The following is a 17,101-nucleotide window of genomic DNA, read 5'->3' on the forward strand; positions in this document are numbered from 1 at the left end:
CCAGCCTCTGTTTCAAAAGCTTCAAAGAAGGAGACTCCACCACTCTCTGAGGGAGTGTGTCCCAGTGTCCAACAGTTCTCACTGTCAGGACGTTCCTCCTAGTGTTGAGGTGGAATCTCCTTTCCTGTAGCTTGCATCTATTGTTTTGCAGGATGGAAATGACAGTTTGGAGCATGTGCAAAAAAGTTATTTCCAAGCTAGCAATGGGGATTTGTCCTCATTCATCTGAAATCCAAATTCGCTGTCAACACACTTTGTTGCCTAAAAAGTAATGTGCTTTTAACCCTTTGTCGTGCCCTCTGTGTGATAAGCATTAGTGAATTGGCTTGCTTTTCTGGGATGGCCAACACTTTAAACATTTTCAGGATGGAAGCACATAGATTCCTGTGTGAAAAAGTCCAGTGTGTTCCCCTGTCTCTCACTGTTGGGAAGTTCCTCCTAATGTTGAGGGGGAATCTCTTTTCCTATAGCCTGCATCCATTGTTCCGGGTCCTGTTCTCTGGAGCAGCAGAAAACAAGCTTTCTCCCTCCTCAATATGACATCCCTTCAAATACTTAAAAGAGTGTTTTTGTTACTGCTGTTTCCCCACTCCCACTGTGCTCCCCCTCTAAGGACTTTATCACACGGGAGGAATTTCTCTTAATTTCGAATGAAAAGAAAGTGGAGCCAGAATGCATTCACATGAATTCGCTAGTTCAATTTATGTGAATTCGAATTGCGTTTGAACTGGCTTCCCATTGCCTGAAAATAGCTTGTCATTGCCCCAAATTGCGTGTGATCACCTCTCATGGAATAACGTGAAACCCCATGATTTTGTTCAGATTGCCATTGGATTATACTTCCAGTTTCCTTGTCTGATAAACTCCTAAGTCCAGCAACTGCGGAGGCACCAGTGTGCTGCCTTCTTCCACTTCCACTTCTCCTTCTTCTCTTCTTCCTCTCCTTCTCCTCCTTCTCCTCTTCTATCTCTTCTTCATCTCCTCCTCTCCTTCTCCTCCTTCTCTTCCTCCTCCTCTTCTTCCTCCTCCTCTCTGGGGAGCCTCCCCCATCCTTTGGCTGGGAAATTGATTTCCCTCCCGGGTGGTTCCGCAGGGCTTCCTCCTGGCTGCCTTCCCACCGCTTTGTGTTTCAAGCCAGTGGGGGGGGAGTGGACTTGCCTGGCCCTGGGCGGCAGCCTCCCACCCCTCCCCTCCCCTCCCCTCCTCCAGGCCTGCCGCCTCGCCCTCCCGCCTTCCTCCTCCTCCTCCGAAGCCTCTCAGCAGCAGCAGCACTGCAGCAGAGGGAAGGCGCCGGCGCGCACCGGGGACTCCTCCGCTCGCAGCCACCCCTTTTGCCTTGCCTCCCTCCCTCCCTTTGGGCTTCTCTCGGGCGGAGGCGGCTGTGGCTCCTCCTCCTGAGGCAGGAGAAGGAAGGGAGGAAGGAAGGAGGGGAAGCCCACGCCCGCCTCCTCCAAGCCTCCTCGCAGCCAGCCTCCAAGGCAGCCGCAGCGCTCTCAGGCTCCGAGCAGCCAGCGGACGGCGCCGGGCTCCCCTTTCCGCCAGGTGAGCCCAGCCTCTTCCCCTCAGGGACTCTTTCACATCTCATATCTAAAAAACGTTTGTTTAAGCTGCCATGAAGAACTTTTACAAATGTATATCCCTCCACCCGCCCCCCCCCCAGCTTCTCCCTCAACCTTGGCGGAGGCTGCTGCTGCTGCGTCCCCTTCTTGTCTCCTCTTCTTTCCTGTCTTTTCTTCTTCCTCTTCTTCATCCCCTCCACCTTCTCTTCTTCCTCTCCTTCTCTTTTTCTTCCTCCTCCTCCTGGGGTGTCTTCAATAAGCCTGTCTCTCCAGAAGGGTGTTTTGCCCTGGCCAGCGTCCTCTGAGGCCGAGAGAGTGGGACTTGGCCAGGCTCGCCCAGAGGGAGCTCCGTGGCCGGACCGGGACCCGAAGCTTCTGATGGGAGAAGAGCCCCGAGCCACCAAAGGCTCCCTTTGGGGGGCCAACCCAAAGGCACGAAATGTATGAGGCAAGCTTTTGAAAACCTGCCCCAGCTTTTTCCCTGAGGCAAAGGCGCCCTTTCTGCCTTTCGGTTGGCCCTATAAAGGCGCAATAGCCCTGCTTTGTGGATTTGGGGTGCTATTGTACTTTATTAACGGGGCCCCGAGAGCTACCCGCCCTGAGAGGGCTCCGTAGCCAAAGATATAGCCGTGCCAGTCTCTCGAATCAGTACACACAGAGAGAGAGATCGTGCAGCAGCAGCAGCAGCAGCACCTTTGAGACTGGCAGCAGGAGCTTTCTAGGCTTCAGTGCATCTGAGGAAGGAGAGTGAGGCCCAGGAAAGCTGCTGCTGCTGCCCATGTCTTTCTGTCAGTCAGCCTCCAAGGCGCGACAAGAGCTCTCTGCGCAGAGCTTTCCACTTTGGGAGCCTCAGTGTTCACTTTTCTATATGTTTTCAAGTCGTCTTTGCCGCCCGGCTGCAACCCCCCCTGGGGCTGACCTGGGGCCAGGCCACACTCTCTCAGCCTCAGGGGAAGGCCATGGGGAACCAGCCCCTCTGGCCAAGAAAGCCCCGGGAGAGAGAGAGAAAGGCTCCAAGACACAAGCAGCCAATAAAGCCGCTTGGAGTCCCAACTTTGGGGGAAAGAAGAAAGAAAGGGGGGGGGGGGGGAAAGCGGGAGACTGACAAGAAAGGATCCGAGTAGGGCGTCCTCAGGAAAGAGGCTTCGCTTCCAAGGGGAAGGTTGGCGGGACCCTCCAGAGTCCAGCGTTACAAAGGGCTTGCAGAGACACTCGCAGACCCCCCCCCCCCCCCCACACACCCCGGTTCGCCTCCTCCTTGTCCTCCGCAGCCTTGGAGTTGCGGAGTTGTCGGCTCCTTCCTTCCTTCCCCGAGGAGAGTACTTGGAGTGTCGTGGCTTTGTGCGTTGGACTCGTTTGGAGGGGCGCCAGGGACCCCCGACTAATATCTCAGGAAACTACAAATCCCAGTAGCAGGGCAATTTTAAAAGTCCTAACAATGCAGTCAAAAGTGGTGTCACAGACTGCTTTATTTCTGCAGCGTGGCAGCAGCCTTGGACACTTTCAAGGTCCAAACACACTGCAGGAATAATCCAGTTCTGAGAGGGCTTTAACTGCAAGGGAATCCTGGGAACTGTCCTTTCTTGGGGCACCGGAGCTCTCCCTTTTGACTGAGAAGGCTGAACGTCTCACAAAGCCCCCAGAGTTGTACAGCATTGAGCCAGGAAGGATACAGCGGTCTCAAACTGGGTTATTACTGCAGTGGGTTTTGGACTTCTAGTAAGAGACCCGGCTTCGGGTCCACAAAAGCCCACTTTGGGGGTGACACTCTCTCAGCCTCAGAGGATGGCCATGGCAAACCCCCTCTGAGGGTTCGCTTCATGAGGCTGGAAGGCACACAATAACAACGTGTTTGGAACGGAGTTTCGTCGCATGCGGAATAGTAATAATGATGATGATGATGATGATGATGATAATAATACAAAATGGATAAGCAAAAGTTCCCTCCTGAGCCTTTGAAAGCAGCTTCCCTCCTCCTCCTCCTCCTCCTCCTCCTCCTCCTCCTCCTCCCTGGTTGCCTTGGGCAGTGAGAGAGGTCTTGGGGGGCTGCTGGGGGAGGCGGTGGGGGGCCTCGACCCCTTCCCTGGGCTCTGGGGCGGGCTGTGTGTGTGAGAGAGAGAGTGGGCGAGGGGGGTCGGAGTCACGACTGGGAATCCCTTTCTTTTTGTCCCTCCTCCTTTTGCTCCAGGGACAAGGAACTGATCGCAGGGATGCTTGCTTATGGGGGCGGTGTGTGTTGTGTGTATTGTGTGCGTGTGAGCATTGGGGGGGGTGTGGGCTAACTCGGAGTTGCACTTTTCACAGGTGAGCAAAGGGAAAGAGGAAGGGGGAGATAAGGGCAGGAGTGATGCAAAATAGAAGGACCACCCCCTCCTCCCCTCCCTTTTGCATCCGAGAGAGTCTGGCATGTGATGATCCTTAGGGATCCCCTTTTTTCACTCGGAGTTTTCACTTTTCAGGCATGAGCAAAGAGAAAGAGGGAGGGGGATATAAGGACAGGAGTAATGCAAAATAGAAGACACCCCCCTCACCTCCCTTTTGCATCTGAGAGAGTCCTTAGGGAACCCCCTTTTCACTTTTCATAGGTGAACAAAGGGAAAGAGGAAGGGGGAAATAAGGGCAGAAGTAATGCAAAATAGAAGCTCCCCCCCCCCATTTCCATTTTGCATCGCCAGACTGGACTGAGAGAGTTTGGCATGTGAACCCTTAGGGATCCCCTTTTTTCGCTTAGAGTTTCCACTTTTCACACGTGAGCAGAGGGAAAGAGGGAGGGGGAGTTAAGGGCAGGAGGGATGCAAAATAGAAGACCCCCACCTTCCTTGTGCATAGGCATGTGATGATCCTTAGGGATCCCCCCTTTTTACTCGGAGTTCCCACTTTTCACAGTTGAGCAAAAGAAAAGAGGAAGGGGGAGATAAGGGCAGGAGTGATGCAAAATAGAAGACCTCCCCCACCTCCTTTTTGCATCTGCATCTGAGAGAATCTGGCATTTGATGATGCTTAGGGATCCCCTTTTTTCACTTTTCACAGATGAGCAAAGGGAAAGAGGAAGAGGGATATGAGGACAGGAGTGGTGCAAAATAGAAGACCTCCTCCTCCACCTCCTTTTTGCATCTGCATTGAAAGAGTCTGGCATCTGAACATGCTTAGGGATTTCTTTCCCCCCCACTTTCCCACATAAGGGTTATGATGATGCTAGACCAGGATGCTCAGATACAAAAGGCCCCCTGGAATCCCCTGTTTTGTGGACACTTTTGTGGATCTGTGGCATGCATGCATACCCCAACTCGCCCCCTCACCCCCCTTGCATGAAATGGTCCCATGGAAGAGGTAGAGTGGAGAGAGAGAGAAACCTTCTTTAGCTTCTGGTTGTGCCCAGCCTTTCTTTAGGGCTGCATTGCACACACTGCAGTGCAGGGAGAAATGACAACAAGTAAATGTGGTCTTGTTCAGAGGGCTGGCACACAGATCTGATTTCAAAGGACTGCATCTCTGTGGTCAGAAAATAGCAACACGATGCTTTGTTTTTCTTCAGAGAAGGAAGAAAAGGAAACCAATACATTGTCCAAATGCTAACAAGAGTTTTATTTCCCTCTTACTCTTATGAATTATTGGAAATGGTTGACGTGAATATTTGTTGGGATGCCCCAACTGTCTACAAAAACCAGATAACTATTTATCTGTGGGCATTTTGTATGAATAATAGCTGTTATTTTTTTTTTGTGTGTGTGTCTTTTAATGCGTTCTGTCTTTTTAGAGGAGGATGCTCGTTTGAGGTGTACATTTTGGTCCTAGATGATAATAATGATTGATTCTGTAGGACAAATCTATTATAGAAAACAAAACATAAGGGGGGCCCTTTGTAAGCAAAACATGGAAAGTGGGTTTCATCACATTTTTTTTAAAAAAATCAATCTTCCAATTAAATATATATTTGAAGAGTCATAAAATCTTGTGTGTAACAGAATTCAGTGTGACCCCTAAATCCTGAAGTGTCTTTAGATATTTAAAGGTTTTTAATTTAGCTTTTGTAAGAGTACCTGCTACAGTAAAAGTGAATTTAGGCAAAGTAAAAAGTTGACAAATAGTAAATCTCAAAAGTACAGACATACTTAAAAATGACACGTATGTGGATAAAAGAAGGAAAAGCGTAAATGTTTCTGCATGTTCCTTTTAATCTTTGTGAATGTCCATTTCAGTCCTAAATCCATTGAGAGGAGCATTTATAGCATCATAATTTTGACCAAACATGGATAGAATTGTTTTGTATTAAAACTTCTGTTGAGCACCAGTAGATACAGGAAAAAAATACTGAAATGTCCACTGTATGTTTAAAAAACACACCTGGTTGGAGGGGAATATTAGTCTATTGTAGGTCTGAACTAAGAGTTTTATTTTTATACTTACATATCTTTTTCTTTTTTTAAAAAAATGTCATATGTATACAACAATGTGAGGATTTCCCCTGTTGATTTTGAGTGAAAAGGGATCTAATGGAGACTGAAAAGACAAAGGCAACAATAAAGCCATTGGCCGCATTCTCCTACTATGTTGATTGCATAATAAAATAACTGGTGCGGGTTAAAGGTGTATTAAAAATGTGATGAATCCTATTTTTCAACATAGCCATGTGGGATATAAAAGGAACTGGGGGGGAAATCAGTATTTTTTTTTCAACACTCAGAAAGTGAAATTATTCAGGAAAGGCCTTAGTGTCCATGAAAATCTAAATTCATTGAAAGCAGGGTAGAATTGGCTAGGAAGGTTATAAGGTAAAGATAGAAGAACAAAATTTAGTACTCTAAAACTAAGAGAAAAATGAAAATTACGTTGCATTGTATTACATTTCATTCCTGGACACATCTTTATTGGAAGAAAGAACCGCTAATTTCAGTCTAATTGGCTTCCAAGTAAATGGTGCATTATCAAAACAAGCTTACAGACAGCGTAGTCCTAACCTTGTAGATGTCAAGAGAAATGCCCCATTGAATATGTTCAGGATTGCTCCTTCAGTCTAGGAGCCAAATTGTCTATGTATTGCAGGAGAGTTCTCTGACTGTGTTTATAAAAACCTGAATATCAGTGTGTTTAAACATAAAAAAAAACATCAATTAGGTTAAGTGAATTTACAAACATGAAAGAAAGGCAGAAGCAGCTGCTGTCTTGATTTTATGTAGCATATAGTATTTAACATCATATCATTGGGGGAATTGGTTTTAAAATTGTCACAGTCATGTATGTAGCTTCATTTTATTGAGTGTATGTCTGAAAAGAACTACGTATTTTTTTTATTACTGAAGAGCACTGGATATATTGAGTTTATATGCTGGAGGGCACTAAGAACAATGATAAATTGTGTACTAGGCTTTTAATGTTTCTCTTTAAGATTAGAAATGTATTTAAAAAAACCTCAAATCTTTCTGCTTTAAGACTAAAATTGGGGCATTCATTCAAGATCTATTTCAAGACATTTAAATATACTCATTTAAAATTAAGTTCTAGCAATTGCTGCATATAATTATATTTTGTGTATCAGGATATAGAATTTACAATTTAAGCAACAAAATGTATATCCTTTAGTAAAAGTTTAGATTTTGATGGACCATTAACAATTGGTGTAAAGTTTCTTATGCTTTGTTTTTAAATATTTATTTTAAAAAGAAGGCATTTAATTTGTTCTTTTCTATCACTGAAGCATGCTTTTCCTGCATGTAGAAAAAGAAAATATGAAAAAATAATAATAATCAGATGTAACAAATAATAGTTGCAAAATAGTAGGAGATCCTGCCCTTAAAAGAAACCTCTTATTTCATCATTTCCAGTGGCCTCCTACCTTAATGATTTATAGTGTGCTAAATAATATCATTTAGAGCCAAGCAAAGTTGAACCCCTAATTTTGTAAATTAAGCAAATACCCATAATATTTACATCCTCATAATTTGCATATTTCAAATCACTCGTCTTTTGCTAGGGCTCTGGAGGTTCAAGGACCCATAGTTAATGGAAATCCCACTGAGCTTCCCCAGCATGCAGCAGTGGTCTATTTGTCCCAAAGAATCCCAAAGTTATTTTTGCATACATAGAGATAAGAAATCTGTTCTTAAAAAAAAAAAGCATGAGAGAGGGAAAGCCCCTCATTATACTTTCCATGGCTTCCATTTGTGTGTTTTTTAAAACCCTGGCAAATGGCTTTTTTGGGAGTAGTTAAAAAAGACTATAGAAAAACAATATCATATGGCTCTAGGATGTCCTTTATGATTCTGAAGTATGGAAAAGAAATTTTTAAAAAATTAAATACTCTTAATATGAGATGGCTTTAAAGATTTTGTATAAAATATTTCCCTCCCATCTTTCTACACTGAATCTCCAAGGTGGGTAAATAAAATAATAATGTGCAATAATCCGAATTACCCAGAACAGCAATCAAAGGACTGTCTGTTCTTTCATCCCCAGTTAGGGTTCACTGAGATAAACTAATGTAACTTGCTGGTCCTGAATGCTACTACTAAAGACGTCCTGTTCTTCATCTGCAGTCACCACTTACTTAACACCAGAAGATGGGAACATTCAGCATGTGGTCTCTGATAACAGTCATAGTCAGTGACCAGTTTCATATAAAAGAAAGTTGTCTATTCAGATTTTTCCCCCTTAGGCAGAAATAAGTGGCAAAGAATGACATACCCACCTGAATCTGTTGCGTTTATACTTGAGGCCTGCTGACATAAAGCACTCAATTAAAAGGAATCAAGCATCACAAAGAATATTTCTAGTTTTAAAACTATGGGTTTGGGCTGAAGGGAGGTTTATTTCCTTTCATGACAAACAAAGCTTTTTATGCTAAGATGCACCAAAATAAATATCAAAATAGATACATGGAAAGAGAATCAAAATAGCAGCATGTTGTTACAAGATGTTTAATGTTACAAGATTTTATTGTTTTTCAAGTTAATTGGTTTGATACTTCTGGGAACCAAGAACTGTGTCAGTATTTTGTGATACAGGTCAACCTCACAGATAGCTCCATGGAAGTTAACACCCTACGAAGCTTACAACCATACTTCCCTGACCTTAATCTGTGGCTACAATCTAGTAGTGTACTTCCCTATCCATTGCCAGCAAAATCAGGAATTTCTTCTCTTCAGCCCAAACCATTAATAGTGCAATAATCAAATTTATTTTTTCCCCAAAGCCATTTTGATATAACTTGGTTTCCTACCTACTGTAATTTTCCCCCCCAGAAGTGTATAATGGTTCTGTGGCAAAACCCAGCTAAGTGAGACTTAGCATGAAGAGATCTCTTCTGTGTGCTTTGTTGAGAATCTAAGGTATAGAAAGGAAGGCAGCTAGGAGCTATGAAGGCATTCAGCCAGAAAACATGATTGATGTGCTTCAATGTGCAAGTAATCTGAATGCCTCTGGAATATACTCAGTCTACTCTGTGCACCATGGATATACTCAATGTGACCAAGGCATGGGTTGATGAGAAAGATGTCAAAGTAGACAACCTGAAATGAAATGCTAGTTAAATCTTTTATGCCTTTAGACTTGTCTTGATTTATTCAGGCCCACCTAGCCAGCATCCTGGCAAACGGATCTGACTTTCTTCCTTTACAGTTTGGCTCTTTCTTATATTAGAAGGTAAAGACCTTCTATTTCTTTCACAGCTTGCTATGGTCTTTCTACTCAGATGTATTAGTTATAAAGGGACAAAGAGAAACAGATCAGATATTTCTTTCTATTATTCCTTCCTTTCTCTTCCAAGCCAATCTTACAAATGTGCCATATGCTTGAACACTTATGTTCTGTGCCCCATCATTTGTGTAAACAATAATTACTTTACGGTCTAATAAAACCATAGTTTATAGTTATGTTTGAGCTAGCAGACAAAAGTTGTAAACTAGGATGAAATCATAATTTGAAGTCATGATTTGGAGGGCAGAATCCCCACTTCTGTCCTCTTTCACTTCTCCTTTCTGTCTTAACTGCTTGAAGAATTTCATCTGTTATCCAATGAAGCTTTTCTTTCCTTCTGGCTGCAGATAGTGTCTTTTTGCATTCTTCCTTGCCCCTGGCTTCAGAATTCTGGTTTCCAGTTATTAGGCTTAATTGTGCAAATCCATTTTCCCCCTTACTATCTTTACATTTTACATTGACGTTCATTAGGTTGTTTTTTGGCATATTCTGATTTTAGGAGTTTGCAGTCTGTGCCACAAATCTGCTCCTGGTGTTACTTTGCAGAAAACATGGAGCATTTCCATGGCTTCACAAAATTCAGTCAGTTGCTTTCCCGCTTCATTTCTTGATGCTAGGCCAAATTCTCCAATAATGTTTAATTCTGTTCTGTTTCATACTTTTGCATTCCAAAACCACCGTGGCAATACCTTTCTGCAGTGGTGGGATTGCATGCTGTTGTGCGGCATGAGGCTACGCTGACAGTAGCAGTGCTGCTGATAGGGCCTCCCATGTAAGAAAGACTTGCTGTGGAGTCAGACAAAATGTGACAAAGCAGCTACTGGGCAGCAGCAATGGCAAGGAGTGATACTGGGGAAGGCACTCTCAAGGACAACGGTAGTGGCACCATAGCCAAAACTTGTGAATACTCCACAGAAAAAGATAATGGTAAACCACTTTTGAAGCCTTTACCTTGAAAAATTCTATGACAAGACAATCCAAAATGAAACAAGAGATTGGGCCAGAAGATGAGACTCCCAGATTGGAAGGCACTCAGCAAGCTACTGGAGAGGAGCAGGGGATAAGTATATTTAGATCTGTTGCTAATGATACAATTGGACTCAATCCAAAAGAACTTTCCACTGTTGATGTGCTCAGAGGAGAAAGGAAAGTCCAAAGCTGCACAACAAATACTATAGGAACATGGAATTGAGAAGCATCAGTCAAGGGAAGCATTGTAAAACAAGAAATGGAGCTTTTTTGTGGGTTTTCGAGCTATGTGGCCATGCTTTAGAAAAGTTTATTACTAACGTTTTGCCAGCATCTGCGGCTGGCATCATCACATTCTCTGAAGATGTCAGCCACAGATGCTGGCAAAACATCAGGAATAAACTCTTCTAGAACATGGCCACTTAGCCCGAAAAACCCACAAAAAACTATGGATGCCGGCCATGAAAGCCTTCGACTTCACCTAAGAAATGGAGCATTCAAGTATTGCAATACTTGGAGTGAGCAAGCTAAAATGGTCAGGAATAGGATATTTTCAGTCAGATAATAGTGTTTTATTTAAGAAATGAAAATCTAAGAAGAAATGGGGTGTTAGTAATATTGAGGAGAGATGTAGCAAAAGCAGTGAAAGGATATACAGTAAGACCTCTGTGTCCACATACATCTGGGGCAACCATCCATGGCTTGAAAATATTTTTAAAATACATCATTTTCAAAAAGCAAACCTTGATTTTGCCATTTTATATAAGGGGCATCATTTTACTGTGCCATTGTATATAATGGAACTTAAGCATTGACAGATGTTGGTATCTAAGGGTGTCCTGGAATCAAACCCTAGTGGATACCAAGGGCCCACTGTAATGCCAAGTTTGACTGGTGGCGCAGTGGTTAAATGCCTGTACTGCAGCCATTCACTCAAAACCACAAGGTTGCGAGTTCAAGACCAGCAAAAGGGCCCAAGCTCGACTCAGGCTTGCATCCTTCCGAGGTCGCTAAAATGAGTACCCAGACTGTTGGGGGCAAATTAGCTTACTTGCTAATTAGCTTACTTGTTGTTCATCGCTATGATCTTTGGAATAGCGGTATATAAATAAAACAAAACAAAAAAATTATCAACAGGACTTCATGGAAAACCCATAAATATAACCACAATCCAAGTTTATGCTCTATCTACATAAGAAGAATAGGAAGAAATTGAAAAATTCTCTGATAGAGGCCAATAGGAAGTTGATCATACACCAAAACCATGTTGGTAATAATGGGCAATTGAAAAGCATGAAGGTAAGGACCTTGAAATCAGGATTTTTCTAGATTAGTCTTTTATGACATAATCACCTGATCTCACACATAGAAATTTATTGAAGATTCATTATGGCAATCTCATGAATTTCAGCTGTAACCACCCATTTCTACCCACTGCTTCACTTATATTTGTTTTTACCATAGAAAATCTGTTACTAGAGAAAGATGGAATAACTGGATCAGTTTTGATCAGTTAACCTAATAGCTCTCTGTCTGCAAGTATCCTTTGTGGAACATGTGTTCATTCTCTAAAACACACTGGATATTTACATAACAAAAGCTCCAACTAGCTGTAATGGACTCTTTGCATTTCCAGTCACAGGTTAATTGATTTTATGAAGAACTGTTACAGTTTCCAAAAGCATAGCAAAATTTAGCTACTGTATACATGTATAGGTCAACCTCATGTATATGTCAAGGGTAGGTTTTGGGGCCCAAATGTTGGATTTATATATGACCTGTGCATAAGTTGAGGGTAAAACTTAAGGGCATGTAACTATAGATGTAAATGACGTCCTGCATCTTCCCAGCTTGGCTGCCTCCTTCAGAGGCAATCGGGCTACGAAGAGGGTTGGGGAGGGAGTGTTTGCTCCTCTTGAGTCTTCCCAGCCCAGCTGCCCTCTTCAGAGGCAACTAGACTAGGGAGAGGATTGGGGAGTAAACAATCACTCTCCCTGCCAACTTATTATCTTATTGATTCATGTATAAGTTGACCCAGATTTTTTGCATCAATTTTGTAGTATAGATTTTTCGATTTATACACGAGTATATATGGTAATCTGAATTTATGTTACTCTAAAATATTCTTCAGAATCACAAAAGAACTAACTATAATTATTCTAATCATACTTACATATACTTACATATACCATACCACCCTGAACACAGCTAATTCTGGAAGTCTGGTTAGGCCAGATCACTATATGAGGTGGTATTGGCTATATTTCAGTGGAAGGAATTGACAAACCACCTCTGAGTATTCCTTCCCTAAGACAACCCTATAAAATCCATGGGGTTGCCATAGGTCGACAGGCAGCTTGAAGACACATACACACTCAAACTAGAGAACCAGTGTGGTGTAACTGATTTGAGTGTTGGACTAGGACTCTGGGAGATCAGGGTTTGAATCCCTGCTTGGCCATGGAAACTCACTGGGTGATGCTGGGCAAGTCACATTCTCCCAGCTTCAGAGGACAATGGCAAATCCCTTCTGAACAAATCTTGCCAAGAAACCCCATGTTAGGTTCACCTTAGGGTTGCTGTAAGTTGGAAATGATTTGGAGGCCCATGAGAACAAAGCTCTAAGCTGCATGGTTATTTTATTCGCTTTAATTTTTATTTTTGGTATTTTGTCTGCCGCAGCTCAGGCAAACATTTTTAAATGTTAAAATGATGATATTTACTCAAGACTATCCTGTGAATTGCTTTCAAATAAAATAATTTTTAACAAGCAGTCAAGCTTTGCCTATGTATCTTGCATTTGTTTTAGAGGAGATAACTGGTCCCACCCAAGTGCTTTGTCAGATTGAGCGGTTCAGCATCTTATATTTCCACCACCCCTTTAGAATATGTGTTAATCATCCAAACACACTTTTAAACCTGCTTAGCCTTGAAGTATTGCTTCATTCATTGAATCAGAGAAATAGGAAAAGACATTTCATGAAGCAAGGAAGGACAGTTATCATTGCAGCCATGGTGAATGCATTTGTTGATTGCTGATTATAGTGATCGAAGACAACTGCTGTAATTATAAGTTCCTTTTTGTACTTTGTCACAGGAGAATGTAAGGCCTGTACACACTGCACACATAAATTAATGTAATAGCTATGTTTTACCCCAGTCTACTTTCAGAATTGTATGTCTGAGAATAAATTTTGAAGGAATTATTGGTGTTTTCACAAAACTTCATTTGTTATTGGGTTAGCTATGATATTTGGATGTGTTTGAAACAGGCCTTTGTTGAATGTAGATATATATAAACACACACACAGACAATTTGGTATCATCCTCCATTTATTTACATAATGTTTTTTACAACATTTTACTCAAAGCAGCTAATAATTTTATTCAAAGCAGTAAATAATTCAGTACATTTTTGGTAAAAATTTTTTGTAAATATCCAGGTAAATAAAAAAAAAAACGTGGGAACATTGATGAGTGTGCACTATATTGTATAAAACTTCATGCTTCTTTTTATCATGATGTTTTAACATTGTTTTTCTGCTAGTTTTATATTGTTTTCCAGCTCATTGGCAAATTTTCCTATTAAAATAAACAAAATACACAGATTTCATTATTTTCAAGACAAAACAATTTTTAAAATATCAAATATGGGAGAAATCAGAACTGACAGATTGGTCCATCTAGACAGAGGAGCGCAGGTACTTTAGTTTTAAAAACCTGGGTTTGAATCTTTCTGTATTCAACCATGCTAGTGTTGTATTAGTGCTGCCACCTCATTTTTTCTGAGAGACTCCTCTTTAACATGGCTTTGGGGTATAATGTGTATTTGTGGTTGGTACAGGTGGTAAAAAGATTGGTTTCAGTTTGTTTTTGAAGAATTTTAATAAAAGCCATGACTTTCTTCATAACTGGAACAGAAAGAACTTGATGTTAAAGAAATCTGAATGTGCAAGAAAGTATCCCAATTTTTACAAAGTTCACAGACCTATGCCAAAAGGAAACATACTAATAAATAGAAGCAAAATTGCTTGAAAAACTTTCCCTTCCCCATGTTCTTTTGGTTCAGCTCTAGTTTGTAAATCTTCCCCATCGTCTTGAAATTGAAATAACTTTACAGCGCAACAGAGTAACGAGACAACACTTTGGAAAGAAAATTGTGTAGTCACAAACCAGTGTTGGTGGCAGCAATAACATTGTAATAGTGGTGCTGTAGCCTTGCAAATAACTACATTTTCTTGTCTCTGTTCAAACAAGAAGTTTCTTTTCTTTTTAAAATAAATAAAAAACCTACTTATTTTTTAGTTTAATTTGAACTCTACTGCCATCAACTTTTAAAATGTTTTCCAACCCCAAGCAGCACTTCTTAACTAATGGACAGAGAAAGCAATGTTAGTAGGAAAGGGTTATGCATTTATTTTTAATACGCTGGAAAAAAAACCCTAATTTAATTGTATTTACATTAGAAAGAAAAAATAACTCTTATGTTTATGTTAAATTGCTATTTAAATTTAGGTTAAACTAAATACCTGCACTAAAACCCCTTTTATAGAATGAAGCTGAGAAATATTATCCATGATTATTTTTGATTTCTTAATTTATTAATGATTCCCGTACGCATCCCACCAAAATTTCTAGGGTTTCCTAGGACAAATGGTCTCTGCTGTAGAACATGTGAAAATCACATGGATGCAAAGAAACTTCCTTCCAATTACAAATTACCAGTTTGAAATCTTTTAACCTTTGACTTATCTAAACTAACATAAACTTTGTTGGCTATTTAGTTCTGTCCCTCATTTAATTAATAACTTAATTCTGGAATTAAATTAAAACACAAGCTTAAATTAACTACTTTAGTTGATAAATAATTTTAATTAGGTTGCCACTTTTGTTAGAAAATGTCTAATGTAACTGATAACTTAATTGATTTTGCTATTTAGTTCCTGTCCCTGATAATGAATAGTGTTCAGCCACAAGCATAAGCATATCTTTTAGAAGCACGTTCTACAGGCGAAAAAAATCAATTTCCAAGTGAGTATTTTTAGGATCTTAGTGTAAGAATATATAATTAATATATTCTTACACTATCAGTTTTCTGGAAACATCAATTGCTCAGTGTGATGACTCTTTCTACATATTTAACCCAATTCTATCACATTCGCATTAAGAGAGCCAGTGTGGTGCAGTGGGGTTTGAGCGTTGAACTACAACTCTAGAGATCAGCCATAGAAATCCACTGTGTGACCTTGTGGGATTTTTCAGTTTAATTTGAACTCTCTAAAAGTGTGTGCGTCACCCCACTTTTAAGCCCCAGAAAACACAAGTAATACGGTAGCCTCGAGGGTCACCTCGTAATTAAAAAATGATTTGAAAGGCCAACAGTAGCAACACAAGAGAAACTAAATGCTAAATTGAAGGTAGCATATATTGATTTCAGTAAGACCTTTGACAAGGTCCACCATGATATTCCTTAGCAAAAAAGCTAGAATAAATGTGGGCTAGACAATGCGGCCATTAGGTGGCTTTATACGGTAATTGGTTGACTAACTGAAAGCCAATGGGTACTGAAAGTGCATCCTCCTTCTGGAGACAAGTGACCAGCAGGGTTCCATAGGGTTCTGTCCTGGACCCTGTGTTTTTTGACATCTTTATCAATGACTTAGAGCATGGAATACAAGGCATGCTTTATCAAATTTTCATATATTACTAAATTAGCTAATATCCCAGAGGACAGAGATCTGAATTCAAAATGACATTAACAGACTAGAAGATGGGCCCAAACTACTAAATGAATGTCAACAGGGAGAAATGGAGGATACTACACCATGGGCAATAAAAATGAAATGAATACATATAGGGTGGGAACACATGGCTTGATGACAGTACAGGCAAAAAGGCTGAGAGACTTAGGGCCAGTACAGACCGAATGAAAAGCTGGCTTCCAGCTGGCTTGAGGAGCATGACTATGCCAACATATGTCTCCATGACAGCCAGAAGCCAGCTAATGCTTCTCCACCTGGCAGCTGGCTTCCGGTACTCTGTTGGGCGGCATTTAGATGCCACGCACTGCTGGAGCCCCTAATCCACAGCAGGGTGCGAAAAAGGTGGCATTTGCCATTTATTTTTGGTCTGGCACAAAGGTGGATTGGGTCCGGCATGCAGTTGCAGTGGCCTTAGTCTGGTTTTCTCAGAGATGGTCTGTTCTGCCTCTTAGTGGACCACAGACGGAACATGAGTCAGCATGTGATGATGCAGCAGCTAAGGAAGTCAATGACATTCTACGCGCATCAATAGGAGTATAGTGTCTAGATCAGGGGTCGGCAACCTTTTTGAGCGGGGGCCGGGTTGCTGTCCCTCAGACAACTGGGGACCGAAGCCAAAAAAATAAATAATAATAATTAATAATGTCAGGACTTTTTCAAATGTAGGACACATTTTTAAAAATGGAGGACATGCAAAAAAATTTGATGATTTTTTTAAAAGGTAATATAAATGCATGTTGTTATGGCATGATCAAAATGGAGGACATTTGGGCCTCAGAAGCTGGCTGATATCAATATACCACCATCATCATCTTCATCACTATCAATGCCCAGCCGCCTCCTCCTCCTCCTCCCGGCTTAGCCTTCGCTGGCCGGGAAAGGGCTCCATGGAGCCCTTTCCCAGCGAAGGCTGAGGAGGAGGCAGCTGGGAGCGTGCCCAGCCACCTCCTCCCGCTGTAGCCTTGCTCGGCTCGGGAAAGGGCTCATGGGACGCCTTTCATGGCGCAAAGCGATAGGAAGGGCGAGGGCCATTTGGCTTGGCCTCTGATCGGCCCAGGAAGGGACCTCAAAGGCCTGCACAAGGCCGGGGGAGGGCACAGAGGCTCCCTCCCTTTGAAC

At 41.8% G+C, this 17,101-nt stretch overlaps 1 protein-coding gene across 2 annotated transcripts in view; it reads left to right on the forward strand.

Annotated features, from left to right (window-relative positions):
• The first annotated feature begins 1,440 nt into the window (after positions 1–1,440).
• The window catches only part of SV2C (synaptic vesicle glycoprotein 2C), a 134,497-nt gene continuing 118,836 nt past the window's right edge, over positions 1,441–17,101 (forward strand). For both annotated transcript variants that reach the window (XM_042454228.1, XM_042454227.1), the window contains exon 1: positions 1,441–1,542. The gene's annotated coding sequence lies outside the window, so the exon portion shown is untranslated. The remainder of the gene's footprint in view (positions 1,543–17,101) is intronic.

Source organism: Sceloporus undulatus, chromosome 2 (assembly GCF_019175285.1).
Source record: "Sceloporus undulatus isolate JIND9_A2432 ecotype Alabama chromosome 2, SceUnd_v1.1, whole genome shotgun sequence".
In the NCBI taxonomy this organism is placed as follows: domain Eukaryota; kingdom Metazoa; phylum Chordata; class Lepidosauria; order Squamata; family Phrynosomatidae; genus Sceloporus; species Sceloporus undulatus.